This window comes from Nothobranchius furzeri, chromosome 2 (genome assembly GCF_043380555.1).
Source record: "Nothobranchius furzeri strain GRZ-AD chromosome 2, NfurGRZ-RIMD1, whole genome shotgun sequence".
Lineage (NCBI taxonomy): Eukaryota > Metazoa > Chordata > Actinopteri > Cyprinodontiformes > Nothobranchiidae > Nothobranchius > Nothobranchius furzeri.
The window spans coordinates 69,614,426-69,634,242 of record NC_091742.1 but is presented as its reverse complement, the minus strand read 5'-3'; the positions used below and the strand labels follow the sequence as shown (position 1 = coordinate 69,634,242).

Below are 19,817 nucleotides of genomic sequence, written 5' to 3'. Positions count from 1 at the left end.
CTCTCTCGTTTTTGCTAATAACTGAATAACTGCACATACACACATAACCTGGCTGGCATTTCTTTTTGAGAATGTGTCGCAGAAAGCAGAAGTCATTTTCTCATTTAGATGCACATTTTGATCTTCTTTTGCTCCCATTGTGTTGGTGTTAATCAGCTGTATTAACTATTAACTTCATGCTGCGTTGGCTTACACGATTATCGTATGCAAATGGAAAGAACAAACCATCACAAGGTAGACTAATTTCACATCCTTGTTCTATTGATGTAGATTCAATAGATTCATCATTATTCATCTAGATCTGCTCTTTAGAGGGTGTACGGTTCATTCTGTTCCCTATTCACAGCTCCCTTTTAGCAAGTACCTACAGAATTGTGAAAGTCCAATAGCTCCCACATACATTTCTTCAGATTTGTTGTTGCTCTTTTTGTTTATTTTTAGACAAAGATAACCTGAATGCAAAAGAAGTTTTCAAATGATGATTTCATCTAATCATGACACAAAACCTATCAAAAAAATCCATGGCAAAAAAAAAAAAAGTAGCATGATTGGTGAGCTAAAGGATCTCCAAACGCCACATATCATGCCCAGTTCTTAAGAAATTTAACAACAGGAGAAGCCAGACCATCTGAAGAACTGTAGGCCTAACTTTGATGAGACAGGGGATGGGCTAGTCTTACATTTATCAAAACCATATTGGCCCACTCCCAATACACGGACTGCACCCATACGGTCCTCAGCAAAGTACACTTTGCGTGCGTAGTACACAACTGTGCAAATAAATCCTGAAATGGGACAGTGAGCAGTGTTTCATCGACCGCGATGCAGGCTGGGATGCTGGTCGCTGTTTGTGCTACTTCGTTTTACGTCTCATAAATGTCCTACAAACAATTATTTGACAAAATTTATATTTGTTGTTGTCCACATCAAATCTTAGTCTCAAACATTCAGAGCATAAATTAATACTATTAATCGTCTTAAAAGTCTGGCATCGGCTTAAAAGTAGTGTGTAAGGACCCGTTCTACTGTACCGTGGTTTATCGATCACCTGGTCCAAACCACTCTTTTTTCAGGAGTTCAGTTATTTTTTTTAAATTCTCCACTGTGTAGCTGTCCAAACTGGTGATTGTTGGTGATTTCAACATCCAAGTCAATGATCCCTCAGATCACTTTGCCATGAGATTCTCCAACCTCATGGACTCCTTCAGCTTTACTCAGCATGTTTCTTGCCACACACACACACACACCAGGGGACACACTCTAGACCTTGTTTTTACCCTGGATCTAAATGCTAACAGTGTTTGTCCAGAGGACGTTTTTGTTTCAGGTCACTATTGCATTTTCTTTAACTAGTCAGTTCCTGCGTCCTCATCTCCTGCTCACTGAGTAGTTTATACTTATATTCCTAATGAGAACACAGCTAGCAAATTTTCTGCTGCTTTTAATCCACACTGTTCCTCTGATAATGACCCAGATGTCTTAACTTCTCAGTTTAACGAGCACTGCTTCTCCATCCTGGACAACATCTGTCCTGTCAGAACCAGATCAGTTCCTGCAGTGAACCCTACTCCCTGGTTTAATGACAACATTCGCAGTCTGAAGCGCCAGTGCAGTAAAATTGAGCCATCTCAAACCCATCTCCACGTCCATCTGCTGCATCTAAAGGATCTTCTGACATCCTTTAACTCTGCAGTCAGAGATGCACAGGTTGCTTATTTCTCCAGCCTGGTGTCCTAGATCAAAGGGAACCCCAAGGTGCTGTTTAACACCATCAGCAGCATCGTGTCTCCTGCCTCTCCTACAGCCTCCATCCACTCTGTTGCAGACTGTGAGAACTTTCTGTCTTTCTTTGTGGACAAAGTCAATAAGGTCAGATCTATCATCTCTCCCTCAGCCTTATCTCTGCCTCTCCCGACTCCAACCCAACCCATCATCCTAGATAGCTTTGCTCCCGTTTCTTTGCCTGAACTAACCAAATTAGTTAACTGTGTGAAGGCCTCTGCTTGTCCCCTTGACATCTTACCCTTGACTTTGTTTAAAAGGCCTTTTCAGTCCATCGGTCCCAGCGTGCTCTCTATAATTAATGCTTCTCTGATTTCTAGTCAGGCCCCTGCTTACTTGAAGAATGCTGTAATCCACCCTCTCTCCATAGCAGCTTCAGACTCATCTCTAAACTTCCGTTCATCTCCAAGATCTTGGAAAAGGTTGTGGCTAAACAACTCACAGCTGCTCTTGATGAACAAAACATAATGATAGTTTCCAGTCTGGTTTTCGTAGAGCTCATTCTACTGAAACATCTCTGACTCACAATGATGCAGGGGACTGTTCAACAGCTGAATGAAGATAAGACTGAGATCCTCATCTGTCCCCCAGACAAGCTGGTCACCAAAGTCAGAGACTCTCTTGGTCAGCTTGCTTCTCACACCAAACCCTCTGTCAGGAATCTTGGTGTGATCTTTGACCTTCTTGCAGCCCACTGGATAGTATCTACCCATCACTTTAAAAAAAAAAAGTTCTTTTCTACTATTGGGCCCATTATTTTACCTATTATGAATACTTGCTTATCTGCTGGTCATGTCCCTGCCGCCTTTAACTTGCTGTTATTCAGCCGCTCTTAAAGAAACCTAATCTCGATCCCATGGTGCTCTCCAACTACAGGCCTATCTCGAAGCACCCTTTCCTTTCTAAGGTCATGGAGAAAATTGTCTACAGGCAGCTGCAGGACTACCTCGACCATTATGGTATTTTAGAGAAGGTTCAATCAGGTTTTAAGCAATACCACAGTACAGAGACTGCTCTTTTAAGAATATTTAGCAATTTTTTTAACTATCAATTCTGGCCAATCTGCTGTATTGATCCTTTTAGACTTAACAGTGGCCTTTGAACAGTGGACATTCAGATCCTTTTATCCCACCTAGAGCTTGACGTTGGCATCCGGGGCACAGTGTTGCAGTGGCTTAAGTCCTACCTGTCAGACAGGAGTTTTACTGTAAATATGGGGGAGTATTGTTCGTCTCCAGCGAAACTTAGTTGTTGTGTCCCTCAAGGTTCAGTTTGGGGCCCGCTATTGTTCTCACTGTATATGTTGCCCCTTGGCACCATCTTTCACAAGCATGGCATCTCATACTACTTCTTTGCGGATGACGTGCAGATATATGTCCCACTACATTCTCGAAGGCCATAGTTTGATGAATTACTGAATTGTCTAAAAGACGTTAAAAACTGGCTACAACTTAACTTTCTCACTTTAAATGAAAAAAAAAAACTTAAACAGTTTTTTTTTGGGTACCCTGTGCTGTTGTACTGGGTAAACAGTGTAGTTGGCCCTTTAGAATCCTTTTGCGTGTCTCAGGTAAGAAATTTGGGTTTTTTCATTGATGGCCATTTTAAGCTTAATAAACAGATAAGTTCTGTGGTCCAGAGCGTGTTCTTTCGTTTGCATGTTCTTAGTAAAGTCAAGCCCTATTTACCAATGGAAGACTTTGAAAAGGTTATACACTTGCTAATCATGTCGAGACTCGACTACTGCAACTCTATATCATGGACTGGAGCAGTCATCAATTCACTGCTTGCAGGTGGCTCAGAATGCGGCAGCTCGCTTGCTGACAGGTAGGAGACGCAGGTACAAGCTCCTCCCGATCGCTTACAGGATTCAATTTAAAATACTACTGCTCTGTTTTAAGGCACTACACAGTTTGGCTCCTCCTTATCTGTCGGAACTCAAACACTCATGTCCTCAAAAGAAACTTGCGATCATCCTCTCTACATCTTTTATCTGTTTCTCAGGCCTAGTCCACACGTAGCCGGGTTTGTTTAAAAACGAATATCCGCCCCTCCAAAAACTTGCATCCAGACCACCTCGTTTTAAAAAAAACTCTGTCCACACGTACCCGGATAAATACGTTGTTAAGGATATGCCAGACCTGTAGGCGGCAGTACTTCCCCCGTTCTTAACCTCGTCCTTCGTCTGTGGTCTTCCGCAAGGAGCAGTAATTCCGCTTGCAAAAACAAACAAGCAGAAAGCGCTTGGACAATTGATAAAGCGAGTGCAGCTCTGAGGGCATCCATGCTGTTGGCTAGTGTAAACACAGGTCGCACACGTGATGTCAGCAATTTTTTGTCGTGGAAAGTGACGTTGCGGACCTTAAAACTCCGGTTTTGTCTGTCCACATGCAGACACCCAAAACGGAGAAAACGCAGATCTTCACATTGGCCGGAGATTTTAAAAAGATCCGTTTTCGTCTGGAAAAACTCCGTTTTCGTGTGGATGACAGGCCAAAACGTAGAAAAATATCTACGTTTTGGCAGATCCCCGGCTACGTGTGGACAGGGCCTCAGTCTAGGCTGAAGTCCAGAGGCGACAGAGCTTTTTCTGTGGCCACTCCCAAGCTCTGGAACAGCCTTCCTCTACAGATTAGGTCTGCTAACAGCCTTTCTGCTTTTAAATCTCTTTAAAAAACCTACCTTTTTACCCTTGCTTTAAAATAAAAAAAACATATTTCTTCATTCATTTATTTTACTTAGGGTCTACTGGATGTTTCTCAGTGTTTTATCATTTTAGTTTTACTGGTTGTCTTTGTACAGCACTTTGTGCTACCTCTGATTGTTGGAAATGTGCTATATAAATAAACTTGACATTGACCCAGCTCTCACCCTGGATTCTCATGTCAGTTCTGTTGTTTGCTCTTCCTTCTTCCATCTCAGGAACATTGTTAAGCTGAGTCCCATTCTGTTCTGAACTTGAGACTGTTATCCACACCTTCATCTGCTCACGCTTAGACTACTGTAACTCTCTTTTCACATGTCTGAGCAAAACCTCCCTGAACCGTCTACAGGTGGTTCAGAATGCCTGTGCTCGGCTTCTGACCAAGTCCTCCAAACACACCCACATCACCCCGCTTCTCCTCCAGCTTCATTGGCTGCCAGTCAACTTCAGGGTTCATTTCAAGATCCTGGTTCTGGTCTATAGGGCCCTACATGGACAAGCACCATCTTACATTGGGTGATCTTCTTAGTCCCTACACTCCCAGCAGGTCCCTGAGGTCCAGTGATCAAAGCCTACTGGTTGTGCAGCACCAGGCTAAAGACCAAAGGTGACAGATCATTTGCTGCTGTGGCCTCCAGACTCTGGAACTCTCTCCCCCTGAGCCTGAGATCAGTGGACTCAGTGGTCTCCTTTAAAAATCAGCTGAAAACTCACCTGTTCAGGCTAGCTTTGGTGTGACAGTCATCACCACCCTTTCCTTATTCCGCCCTCCCTACCTATCCTACCTTTCCAGGGAGCCACTGATTTCCCTCTTTCCTTTTCATTTTCTCTCCCCCTTCCTTTACATTTTTTTTATCATTTTTATTTATTTGGTCATTTTATACATATTTTTAATAATTTAAAAAGTTATATTTAAATTCAAATTTTTTTTCTGATGCGCCTTGTGGCTTTTATCTTGAGAGGCGCTATATAAAAGATTGTTTTCTTTCTTTCTTAAAATTGACTTATTTCATTTTGGGTAAGAGGAAATGATAAAATTGGGTTCTAATATTGAAGATGTGATTTTCCATAAACATTCTAAATGTTTGTTTTTTCCTGATCAGATGGGAAAAACTCTTTCATTTTTAATCTAAACATTTTATTGTTGACGGAAATGTAACTGAATTAAATATTATATTATATGTGGGGCAGCAGTAGCTCAGGCGGTAGAGCGGGTTGCCTCATGATCGGAGGGTCATGGGTCCAATTCCAGCTCCCGCCAGGGGTATCCTGCTGTTGTGTCCTTGGGCAAGACACTTCACCCAACTTGCCTGTGTTAGTGGTGGTCAGAGGAGCCGACGGCGCCAAATGGCAGCCTCACCTCTGTCAGACCTCCCCAGGGCGGCTGTGGCTACAAGTAGCTTACCATCACTAGCAGTGTGTGAATGTGAGAGTGTGTGAAAGCGTCTTTGGGTGTCTAGAAAAGCGCTATATAAGTTCAATGCATTATTATTATTATTATTATTATTTTTATTATATTAAAACAAGCGATAAATAAATATCACATATTTTCAGAAAGGACGCTGGAGCCATTGCTCCACCTTCTTCTAAAAATCCCTACGCAGCAATGGATTGTGGGTACTACCCTTTGCCAAAGTCAACATTGATGTGGATCAAGGGCGCAAAGTGGTCAACTTCTGCACTGTATAGAATTGGGGCACCCTATGCACTTGCACCCCTGGACAGGAAAGCGCAATTCCTTATCTTAAGTGTTACATGCCAACCCTCAGGATGAGTCTAGGAGATGGGAGGGAGGAAGTAAAAATAAGGTGTAGTGGCTTAAAATTCATTTCATTCATTCATTCAGTCATTTAATCATTTTAAGAGCACCTTCCACAACCTTTAGCAGAAGCCCAAGGTTCTGAACACAACAATAAACAGGCAATTCCATCAACAAAAATCATAAAAAATAAAAACAGAATAAAAAAAACTGCATTAAAAAACAAATGAGAACAATTGTTAAACAATTAAAATCAAGACAAAATTGCAGACCCCAGAGGTAAAAATGCCTGGACATAATAATGGGCCTTCAGATGTGACTTAAAAATCTGGAAGGAAGAAAACAGTCTACAAGTTATGCTAACAAAACTGGTTTATTATTTCTAAACCTTAAAAAGAAACAGAAGATGCAGGCGGAATCCTCCTGAAAAAGGGAAACAAAAATAAAAACTAAGGAACACCAACCACAGCTAAACAAATTACCAGTCCCAAAACTGGATCTCTCCTTCTCACCTGAGGACAGCTGGAAAGCAAAATCACCTTTTCAACCAGGGGAAGATCAAGAAAAATATAAGAAGAAACAGCTAAATCTCTACTTGAAGTCAAACTGAGAACAATACCCCCATTTTCCTACTCCACTAAGGGGTAAACCAAGCCAAAACACCCTCCTACACTAAGGAGTAAGAGTAAGAAATCACCCGGCCCACTTCTACACAAAGAAGGGGTCAGATCACCTTCCTTTTAGAAAAGGAATAGTCGCCTCATGCAACAGCTAGGTGTGGGCCTGTGGTCAGATCAAACCCTCCATCAGCCAGCACCACATCAGCACCTCTCCAGCCTGAGCGAAAGACTCACAAAATTGGCTCCCAGAACTCTGGTTCAGGCTAAATAACCAATTGAGAACAGCTGCAACTGCCAGCTCTGCTCGGCAGAGTAGAAGAGAAGGAAGAAGAGAAAAAAAACACACGTATAGCTGCATGTAACATGAGGAAAGATGACTGCTTGGCTTGCATTTATGAATCAGGGAACATGACAGCTTATGTGGTGGTCTGATTAACAAAGTAAACACAATTATGGTCATTTCATGTTTCCGGTGTGAGGTTCCTGCTGAAAATGATTCTGGATAAAGTATTTACCTGTATTGTTTGGTGATAATTGATTATATCATATCATCAAAACCTGATGTTTTCTTAGGTTTTTCACCTAATGCTACCACTACTGCTACCAGCTACCATTGTCACACTATATTCACTGACAAATGAACGGTGGAAAAAGGTGACATTGCCTGGCAAATGAGTGGAATCCAGTTAAACACCTCTGGGGATGTTCATCCCTTTCAAGTGGGGGAAAAACATAAAATATGATGGTCAGGGGCTGCTTTGCTGCTTGAAGACCTGGACCACTCGCTGTAAATTGATGCAAATGAGTACTGCACATATATAGCACTTTTCTAAGTTAGGGAAGTCCAGAGCACTTTACACTACAATCAGACAGCTACACATTCACATTCTGGTGGCGATGAGCTACACCGTAGCCACAGCTGCCCTGGGACACACAAACAGGGTTCCTCCGTTCACCACCACCAGCTGGCAAGGATGCAATAAAAAAGACAAACTCGTAACGTCTGAGCCACTGTCACCCCCGAATTGTGTTCTCTTGCAGGAATTCCCAAATGACCTTTTAAAAGGCCGTTCATGCTGGCAAAGCGTCCAATGTGGATGAACTGTAACAACTTCTATAAAGAAGAGGGGGCCAGAATTCCTCTACAGTGATGTGAGAGTAATTATTGTTACCACAAACACTTTATTATAGTTGCTGCCTGGAGTGTTGCAACCAGTTATTAAGTTTAAGGGTTAATTCCTTTTTACTAATAAAGCCATGTAGGCTTGGGTAGCTTTTCCCCATAATTAACTGAAAACAGCATTTTTTTTTCATTTTCTCGTGTTATTCTTGTTTTCTACCAACATTTGTTTGCTGATCAGAAATGAGACCAAAAAAAAAGCAAAAACAGAAGAAATCAGTATTTTTCTACAGAATGGTGTCAGAACAGCTTTAAATATCATTTTCACCAGTTGTTACCTGTGTTTGTATGTTTTTTTATGCCAACTGTTGCTGATTTTGCACAAGTGTGAGCACACCACAACACGTGGTAAGACCCTGATGGATCTTTGGTATCGTTGACAGTTTTATGCGCTGCACCCATAACCACAATTTCCCAGCCATAGTAGCTGAGCAGGGCAAAGCTGTGCGAGATGCACTCTGAGGCTGGCGTAAAGCCGCCAGACTACGTAATAATTTATCAGCCAAAAAGCCCTCCGTGTACTCACTGTGCAATATTTATACTCGACTGAATTTATTTCCTCAGATACATCCCCACACAGTCTCGGGTCAGGGATTTTCTTCTCTCAGAGTAAGGGTTTGTGTTTAAATCTGGGAAATAACATGAAGACTTTGTTTCTGTTCACATTATGGCAGGTTAAAATTTGCTATTTGAGACTAATAAACCGTTTTAAAGACCAACTTTTGGGATTTACCACAAGCATCATCTGAAGTTTCAGAAGGGTTCATTTTTGTCGTTCCTTTTTTTGGAGAAAAAAAATTGGTGTGATTGCATGTATTTCTATATTATTTCCTTTTATATCATATAGCTCCTAAATAATTTATACAGCAACACATTAATCCAGAAAATGTTTTCTGGGGTACAAAAGTCAATAGAAAACATCACAAAGTTACATAAAAGGGGCCATATCATGAAAAATCCACTTGTTGGAGCTATCCGTAATCGGAAGGTTGCAGGTTCAAGCCCCGCCCAGTCTGTTGCTGTTGTTGTGTCCTTGGGCAAGACACTTAACACCCAATGGTGGTGGTCGGAGGGACTGGGGGCGCCTGTGCTTGGCAGCCTCTCCTCTTTCAGTGTGCCCCAGGACAGCTGTGGCTACATCATACGTAGCTCATACCCAGCAGGGTGTGAATGACTGATTGTGATGTAAAGCACCTTGGGGGGTTCCAGGACTCTAGAAGGCGCTATATTAAATACAGGCCATTCACCGTTCTTACCATGTGGTATTGTTATTTCCTCATGAAAACAACCCCCAAACACGTTTTTGGATGCATTCATGATAGAGGTTCGGGTTTAAACATTTTTGAAGCTGAATCAGTGTTTGAACTCTGAATTATTTATTTATTTTTACTTTCTTTGTTTATTTAGTCCTTTAAGCCCTAGGCCTATTTCCTTTGGGCCCTGTGGCGCCTCCCAATTGGGGGCCTTTGGAGTTTCATGTCCCAAGTGTCAGTGATTGTTTGCATTCCTAGAGCACAGCTACAGCTACAATCAAAACAGTTTGTAAGCAAAGCAATTTTTGGTTTTTGATACATTAAGATAAAATAATACTTGAACTTTATTTTAGAAGAGCTGCCATGTGTCAAAGTGCTGACAAGATGGAGGTTGTGAGTTCAAATTCCATTGAGGAAATTTAGTCAACTGTTTTATTTATTCCAGGGGTCCTCAACTACATTTGTTTAAGTATTTTTTTTCCTCCAGCAGACACCAGAGAAGGCCAGATGCTATTCTAAAATAAAGTTCAAATATCATTGTATCTTAATTTAATACAATTTAAAATGGCCTTGTTTCCGCCTGGGCTGTTTGGTTGTGGTTTTAGTTGTGTTTGAGGAATGTGGATAGTTGTAGATGTTTGGGACATGATACTGTAGAGGCCCCCAATTGGGGGGCATTAGGGTTAAACAGGTTAGCCAGTGTGAGTCCATGTGAGGTGAGCAGAGAAAATCAACCAAACTGCTGCTTGGAAATGACCAAATTCAAAGATCATTAGAGACACAAACTATTCTATCATACCATGTGACATTTGCTCTCAAAATTTTAAAATAGTGCAATGTGACTCCTTTAACAATGTTTTTGGTAATTAATGGAGAAACTCAATATAATCAATAATGATGTTTTGGTGATGGCAGATTCTCGCAAATAGTTAAAGACAAAATTGAGATAATACAAGTTTTCACATGAGTGAAAACACATGCCTGGCCATGTGGGTCCTGTGAATTAGTTGAATAAAAATTCTGATACTTGCAGGAAAATGTGCAGTTATTTTTGGTGTAACTGCTCACAATGTATCTTAATTTTGTCTCTGTTTACAAAGTTGTCACTAACCCCTCCTAAAATTGTCTCAAGTTTCACTTTAAGACTCAGAAACTAGATCAAAAAGGATTCCAGACACACGTGAAAGCACCAAAAATATTCTGATAAAAAATGTGTTTTTGTAGTTATTTTATTAACAAAAGTGAGTTCCTAAGGCTGACAGACTCTTGGCTACTTGCTCATGAATGATGTTTGCCCATTGAGATTTAGGGTTTCAGTAATTCACTACTGATTCTTCCATAATGCAATAGCCTTTTTTGGTGCAAACACTAATTTCTAATATTATCTACTTGCTATAATTATTACTAAAACACATTTATTCATATCGTTACACAACCCAAAAAAATCTATGCACATTGATATCTTTATCTTGCTTGGTTTCTTTCGAAAGGTTGGAAAATGTAATCAACATTGTTCTGCAATCTTTAGGCATTGTAATGGAAGGCATAATATTGACCCAGACTTGCTGTTGACGTTCTAATGTTCAGAGCATTCTGACTTATAGTACAATGGTATGGTATAGCAACCGCACCTTGGCAGATAGGGAGAGTCTTCAGAAATGGTAATAGCTGCACAGAAGATCATCTGCTGCCCTTTTCCCTCCCTTCCCTGATGGACATTTACACCTCATGCTCCCTCAACAGAGCAAGAATATCATCAATAACATCTCCCACTGGTCATGGCCTGTTCAACATGCTGCCTTCAGGGAGGCGCTACAGTACAAAAGAGAAGACTCAAGACCCGCTTCTTTCCCAGATCCATCAACACCATAACTCACATTTGTACTTGCAGTTTGACCCAAAAAGCAATAACTCCCAATGTGATTTTTACTTTTCTGTACAAACCCGAGACTAGGTTTTTTTATTTGCACATTTTATTTCACAAAAACATTATTTTCCAACCTAAATTAAAACCAACAAGATAATTACAGCAAATAGAACTGTTAGTTTTAATATTGTTGTAATTGTTGTGTAGGTTAGCTGGTATTATGGAGCAATTTGGTTTTGTTGTATGATAGTATGATATATAATGAAAGGCTGAGATTAATAGTATTTAATAATGTTGTTTACTGGAAGCCAAATTAGTTAATTATATTGAATTGATAGGAAGGGGTGGGTTAAGTTTTTACTTCATCCCACTCCTTTTTGGATTCGGAAATTCATTATTTAATTCATAGTCATTATTTTTCTCCACCTAAGTATTTTGATTATTATATGTTTTGTTCTTTTACTTTCTTTTTGCATTTTTAAAATAAAATTTTCAGTTCACATATTTGCAGCTAAACCTCTACAGTCTTTTGAATCTGAAGATGTTGGACTTACCAAGAACAGAGGCTACACAGTTGGGTTCATGCAGTTGCCACCATGCTGCTGACTTCTGCAGTTTCACCTCGCTGACACCAGTGAAATTATTGCCCCCTTTGACCCCAACCTATAAGACAAAAAAATAAATAATAAATTACAAGTTAGGCCCAAATACTTACAGTGTTTCACAGTGTATCCCCAAAAACAGAGTTTTGAATGTCTGTTGGGCATCGTGTTTTTAATTTTAATTAAATGTATGTAAATGATTATGTTTAGTAAACGATATGGACATATATTAACACTTCTTTTAGTTTTATGATTGTATGATTGTAACATCAACCTGCCTAGGTGGAAATTAGCATATTTGCTACAACCTGGTACAATCCTTCCTTTATGGCTAAATTTAAATTGTACACTGTCTCTGTTTAAATTAACTTCTACTCAACTTATTTTATATAACATTATTTTATTTTCAACTCCTTATTTTCTGTTTCATCCCATTCAGGTGCTAACCTACCCCTTAACTTTTGTTTCCATGTACGCTTCCTGTTTGCATGCAGCGGCTGTGGCTGTGTGACTGAAACTGGAGCACATTGTAGCTGTTTTGGCGTGCCTCCCTATCGCCAACGGGCCCAAAGAAAACGGTGTACCGTTCCCTGCCTGACATGTTTTTCCCGTGACCTCGTGGAAGTAAAAAAAAAATCCCTTGAAGGCGTATAATAAATCATCCCTGCCCGGGCCGCCCCACATGTGCGTGCACGCCTCCCATAGACACAACGCTGGCCCTGAAATAATACATCAAGTTTGAGAAGTGTGGAAACACAATTATATCAGGTGCTCTAACCTTTTTGAGGGAGCAGGATGGACCAGTCAGGTCAAAGCACACCGATGTTGAAGGAGCTATAAATGATCTGTGATGACATTTATGCTCTAACTGTTGCAAAGAATCCAAATTAAACACTAATTCCTGCTCATCTTAATTATTTTACCAACAATATGCAATTTCTTAATTGAAAGCAGGTTTAAGGATTGCTATGGATCTCTTTTTGGCTCCCAGACTCTGCAGCTTTAAACCAGGTGACCTCATACTGTGAAATCTGCCTTTTATAGCACAACTCCATCAGACAGGAGTAGGGCACTGATGTATGCATATTCTTAGTAGAAAAAAATGCACTGAAACTTCATTTAAAAGTCATCTTCAACTCTTTGTTTTAGGCACAAAAACTGCAGAGTCAATATAAATGTATTGCTTCAGTGGTTTATTTGGGGGTGAAATAACATTTAAGTGGTCACCCCACATTTTTATGACAACTCTGCTGCTGTCATATCTAATATTTTTGTCACAAAGTCAATCTAACTCACTTTAAAGTTTGATTTTCATTCTTGCCTTGCCACAAGAGTTACACCGTCCCTGTCACCTTTACTTTAAATCACGTTGCCACCTGTGCCGACAATCAATTTTCACAAATGTTCATCCTGTGACATGAGTAGCACACAAGTAAAGGGGCATCAGTTGGTGCTCATCTGTTTGAAATGCTCACAAAAAGTATTATTATTATTATTAATAATAATAATATTCATAGATGATAGATAGATAGATAGATAGATAGATAGATAGATAGATAGATAGATAGATAGATAGATAGATAGATAGATAGATAGATAGATAGATAGATAGATGATAGATAGATAGAAAGATAGATACAGGTTCTTCTAAAAATATTAGTATATTGTGATAAAGTTCATTATTGTCTGTAATGTACTGGTAAACATTAGACTTTCATTTATATTATATTCATTACACACAACTGAAGTAGTTTAAGCCTTTTATTGTTTCTAATATTGATGATTTTGGCATACAGCTCATGAAAACCCAAAACTCCTATCTCAAAAAATTAGCATATCATGAAAAGGTACTCTAAACGAGCTATTAACCTAATCATCTGAATCAACTAATTAACTCTAAACACCTGCAAAAGATTCCTTAGGCTTTTAAAAACTCCCAGCCTGGTTCATTACTCAAAACCGCAATCATGGGTAAGACTGCCGACCTGACTGCTGTCCAGAGGGCCATCATTGACACCCTCAAGCAAGAGGGTAAGACACAGAAAGAAATTTCTGAACGAATAGGCTGTTCCCAGAGTGCTGTATCAAGGCACCTCAGTGGGAAGTCTGTGGGAAGGAAAAAGTGTGGCAGAAAACGCTGACCGAACCCTGAGGAAGATTGTGGAGAAGGACCGATTCCAGACCTTGGGGGACCTGCGGAAGCAGTGGACTGAACATCGGGTTGAAACATCCAGAGCCACCGCGTACAGGCATGTGCAGGAAATGGGCTACAGGTGCCGCATTCCCCAGGTCAAGCCACTTTTGAACCAGAAACATGCCAAAATGCCTGAAGTCCAGTGTCAAGTACCCAGAGTCAGTGATGATCTGGGGCGCCATGTCAGCTGCTGGTGTTGGTCCACTGTGTTTTATCAAGGGCAGGGTCAATGCAGCTAGCTATCAGGAGATTTTGGAGCACTTCATGCTTCCATCTGCTGAAAAGCTTTATGGAGATGAAAATTTCATTTTTCAGCATGACCTGACACCTGCTCACAGTGCCAAAACCACTGGTTGGTTTACTGACCATGGTATTACTGTGCTCAGTTGGCCTGCCAACTCTCCTGACCTGAACCCCATAGAGAATCTGTGGGATATTGTGAAGAGAAAGTTGAGAGACGCAAGACCCAACATTCTGAATGAGCTTAAGGCCGCTATCGAAGCATCCTGGGCCTCCATAACACCTCAGCAGTGCCACAGGCTAATTGCCTCCATGCCACGCCGCATTGAAGCAGTCATTTCTGCAGAAGGATTCCCGACCAAGTATTGAGTGCATAACTGAACATAATTATTTGAAAGTTGACTTTTTTTGCATTAAAAACACTTTTCTTTTATTGGTCGGATGAAATATGCTAATTTTTTAGATAGGAATTTAGGGTTTTCATGAGCTGTATGCCAAAATCATCAATATTAGAAACAATAAAAGGCTTGAACTACTTCAGAGTTGAAATGAATCTAATATGTATGAAAGTCTAATGTTTATCAGTACATTACAGAATATAATGAACTTTTTTACAATATACTAATTTTTTGAGAAGGACCTGCACATTCACACTGACTTTGTTCTGTGGAAGAAAACCGAAGTACCTGGAGAAAACCCACAGATGCATGAGGAGAACATGCTAAAATGCAAAAAGTCCACAGCCATGTGTGGGGTTTCTCTGGGTACTCCGGTTTCAACCCACAAACCACAACATGCTCGTCAGGTTGATTGGAGACTCTACATTGTCCATGGGTGTGTGTGTGTGTGTGTGATAAATGATAAATGACCCGCACTTGTATAGTGCCACTCAGAGTAAGGACTCCAAAGTGCTTTACACTACAGTGTATCATTCATCCATTCACACCCACATTCACACACTGGTGGTGATGAGCTACGATGTAGCCACAGCTGCCCTGGGGCACACTGACAGAGGCGAGGCTGCCAAGCACAGGCGCCACTGGTCCCTCCAACCACCACCAGCAGGCAAGGTGTGTGTGTGTGTGTGTGTGTGTGTGTGTGTGTGTGTGTGTGTGTGTGTGTGTGTGTGTGTACACTGTGAGTATGGGGAAGGAATTAAAGCCAGAGCCAATAAAGAGAACATGTCCAGCTAAGATTCCATCTCAGAAACAACAGTGTTTTGTAAGTTCACAAGGAAATCCTCAGGACATGAATGAGAATGTTCCGGTCTACGCTGGCCTCCAATTACAGCTGTAGTCCTCAAGGCGAGTGGGGGGACCGAGACACTGCTCATTGATCTGAGAAACACCACTGTGATGGAGGGTAACCTCACCCCAGCTACAGAGGACACTGAGCACACTTTTAATGATTCCAGCTGAAACACTGAAATACCAGTGATAATGAGACGTCCTGGTTTATAATGGCGTAGTGGGGTTTTGTAGGCCTGTGAACTTGTGAGTGGAGCTTCAAGTTAGTGGAAGACTCATTGACTGGTATTGGGCCAATTCCTGCTTAACTGTGGTGTTCAAGCTTTTTGTCACTTCAGCCAAATTCACCAGTTTGAAAATAATAATTTCAGAGTTACGTTTTCTTTTTACATGCTCATAAACAAAGTAAAAACGCAGTCACTCAGTCACAAATATAGTGAGAAAAAAAATGTTTATTTTTGTCACGATTAAAAAAAAGCATCATATTCCTCAAACTTGACTTTAGTTTTCTTGGAGACCAACTTATAGCCCATTATCAGCAACAGGAATGGGATATCGGATCCACTTTCTTTGTAAATGTGAGCTGTATCCTAACATGTTATATAAATGGTGCCCAAAGGTCTGCTGTTTAAAAAAGCCACTTAGTTTGTGGATGGCTAGAAGGGTGGGTGGATAGAAAGAAAGAAAGAAGGAAAGAAGGAAAGAAAGAAAGAAAGAAGGAAAGAAGGAAAGAAAGAAAGAAAGAAAGAAAGAAAGAAAGAAAGAAAGAAAGAAAGAAAGAAAGAAAAGGCTTTATTTGAGCATTTGCAAAAAAAAAAATCAATGAAAGCGGACTCTAAAATATTGCAGAAAAAAAACTGAATTTTTTTTTTTATTAAACTTGAAATAATTTGTCCTAGCACCTATGGAGCTTTAATGGAGGTGATCAGATGGACGCATTCCCCTCTGGTTCTACGGCACTCTCACTGGGCTCCCCAGAAGCCTGTGTGTAATTCAAGCTCTGCATTTTAACATTTCTTCTGATGATCTTTCTTTACGTGGTGATGGAAAACTACACTAAAAGATCTCAAATGAAGTCAACAAAAAACAAAACCACTGGCATCAGGGCAATTAAAGACATCTCAGCAAATGGCAAATCAAACAGTATAATTAAATCCAGCAGTACTATTTTAACGTGAAAAACAAGTGAAAAGATTTAGTGATGTTCCATCTGGGTCACCGACTGAGTCGGCTTCTTGCAGATTTTTCTTGCAGCCCTGGTGTGTTTGCATGTATGCACAACGTGCTGACAGCACCTGTCAGTCCTCCGGCAAAATGCTGTTAGAGGTGTGAGTGGGTGAATCATTTCCACAGAGCTGTGAGAGTAGACAGCGGCAGTAGTGATTTCTGTACTCCAGATGGCACCATTAGCATGCCTAAGCTGGGTCATAATCCTGCACCCATATCTTGAAATCCAAATTAATAGCCAAACAGAAAAGGACAAGATAATGTGACACCGAGTTGCACCTTTTTTTGTTCAGATTTGTCAGATTTGCGCAGCCAAATTCAAAGATGAAATCAAAAGCGCTTTTTATGTTCAAGGATTGAATCGAATCCAATTCTAAAAGGCATAAAATGAAGAAAACAAATTGACTGTGACTCATAATTAGATCACATGGAGACCCAGTCCATGCTAACAGCATTTAGTAGCTTGGCCCTTTATTTGATTTCTGAGGCTTCGCATATTTACCCTTCAACTTTAATAACAATAATTGACATATGAACCCCAAATAACACTAGAATTCCGTCAATGGATGAAATAAAAAGAGCTTTCTCCAATTGGATTCTTACCAGTTTGAACCAATCGACGGCAACCCGCTGCTTCAGACAAGAGTGAAGAAAGAACAGAACTCCTCAGAATTCCCCTGCAAGGAAAAAGAAAAAATTGAGGAGGTCAGGATTGATCACCACATTAGCGTCAGTTGAACGTCACACAAAAAAAAAAAACAGATTCATGAACTGAAACACACTCAACGCACTGGATGTGCAAAGGCACTTCACATACTCTGAGCAGGTTATTTTTCATTGTGCATAATGAGAGCTACTAAAAATAGACTCCTCCATACACCTTCTCCACCTTCTACAAAAGACAGGACGGGCACTTGTCTATGTCTGCTTGCATGGACTCACTCCTGATGCCCAGAAATGCTTTCTACAGAATTTAAACACTTTTCTAAGACGAATGAACATAAATATCCTTTATATACAAACACTTGTTTGTTTGAGTTTGAGGAGAGAACTAAATGCTAAGCTCAAATGTCTCAGTGGTATCGGTGATCGACACATCCTGTGCCTTTGCTTTGTTCAGCATGAAAATTACACTCCTGATTGGATGTCGGACACCTTTCCCGACCAAACTCTGCCCTTGTGCAGGATTCTGTAAGCTCTACGGTTCTTTTTCCCCATCCTTATTTAGCATGTGAATGTTTTTACATCTCATTTTCCTTCCTTTTGCAACGCACATGATGTGCAAAACCCATATGTTTACTAGGATCAAAGGTTTACTCTCCCCGCATGCCTCCATCTAAAAATGGCCTCCTGTCATTATGCAAGCCAACAAAGAGCCGCACCCCTATTCCAAGCATACTGATTAATTAGCTTGTGTAATTAGCTTAATGATTTAGAGAAACATGGCCATGGCCACCCAAGAAGCTATGCTAATGGACCTCTGTCTACCACAATTAGAATGCCCATATCTTAACAAATGGTGGTTTGGAAGTCCTGATAACAGATATCGAGGAGAAAGGGGGGAAACAAGGTAGGTGCTAATCAATGTAGCATTATGTTAGCTGGTGCATCATTAATTAACTGTGTTGCAGTTCTCACATGTTGAAAGCGATGCTAGTGTTTTGTTTATACAGTATTCTGCAAAAGTAGAGAGACCACTGGAAGCAAATGAAGTGTTCTCGTTTTCCTGCTATGACAATTAATTATGGTGCCAGCAGTTGGCTTCAATTAGCTCTGGAATGTGTCATGCAAGACAGTGAAAATGCAAAAAAAATAAAAAATTAAAAAATTAAAAATAAAACAACCTTTCAGTGCAACAAGGGGCAAATTTATGACCTTATCTTTATCCGTCGCATGATGCCGCTCTATACATTCTCCTCCTTTCAGCTGGAGGATGTTAACTCCTACTCTCTGTGAGCACACACTGTAAAGAGTGTGAGTAAGGACACGGAGTTGTGGACTTTACAGTTTCCATTAAATACGAGTCAGAGCAGACAGTATCTCTGCTCCTTGACAGGAGCATCAGCATTCCTGGACGCACTTCAGACATAAATTGCACATTTAATAAAGTATCTTTGAATTTGAATTTATGACCTTCCGCTGAACAGTAACCAACGGAGACGCCGGCTCAACTCATTAAACTGGCAGAAATGTTCAGATGCAGGTGGAGATATTACATATATACACAACCTCTAAAGCAGGAGTCAAGTAGGAAAATATATATGATCCTTATATTCTTTTTTTTTAAGTGTTTCCTTGGGAATGTCTTGCCTACTTTGATGCTGACAAATCTGAAAAATTCCAATGCATCACACAAACAAGACAGGAAATGGACTGGAGCAAAGTTACTGCGATTATTGCATGACCACCGGGAGCCAACTCCAGGCCTCACACTGAATACTAAGTACGAGGCAAGGGGAGCACTTCAGCATGCCCTTTTTGATGTGATAAATTAGTATTTAACTTAAAAGGCAGTCAGGTTTTCACTGCCTGATAACACATATCATATTTCTCCCCACTTGGCAGCTGCGGCTTTTTTGCTCCCTACCGCCAGTTTAACTCAGTCTCTCTTTGCTCAGCAACTTTTCCTAGAACTTCCATGTCTGCAATGTGGCCTCGGAGCAGGGGGCTGGTTCGGGTCTTTTCACAAAAACTTGAATGAGTTAGGCAAGCTCAGAGAAAGCAACGACGGCAAGCCGAAGGTAAAAGACGTCAGGGTAGACCGTAGAGCTTATAGGAAGTCTGTAAAGATCATTAATTTTCAACTTTTTATAAAAGAGAATAAGTGAAACTGACAGTTTTAATCTGACCACACCACTGCGCTTTTAAAATCAATACCATATGCCTCATTTCTGAGGACCTCTTTAATGAAACAATGTAAGGCAAATGATTCATTCAAATCTGCAGTATTCCCAAACATGGCAATTGCCGCCCAGATTCGATAACATTCTGTTTGTGTCTGCATGTTGCCAGCAGGTGCGGCACATTTGATGTGCGAGCCGAACATCACAGCACCAACGTTGACACCATTGTGTCAAAAACTCTGTGTTCAGTTCGTCAGCTCCGGTGCGCTGTGCCCAAAAACAAGCCAACTAAAAATGAG

At 40.6% G+C, this 19,817-nt stretch overlaps 1 protein-coding gene across 38 annotated transcripts in view; it reads right to left on the bottom strand.

Annotated features, from left to right (window-relative positions):
* LOC107377453 (protein tyrosine phosphatase receptor type D) overlaps positions 1-19,817 on the bottom strand; it is a 677,785-nt gene that overhangs the window by 395,415 nt on the left and 262,553 nt on the right. For all 38 annotated transcript variants that reach the window (XM_070547717.1, XM_070547719.1, XM_054748836.2 and 35 more), the window contains exons 5-6: positions 17,279-17,352; positions 11,720-11,828 (exon numbers count right to left, since the gene is read on the bottom strand). The gene's annotated coding sequence lies outside the window, so the exon portion shown is untranslated. The remainder of the gene's footprint in view (positions 1-11,719; positions 11,829-17,278; positions 17,353-19,817) is intronic.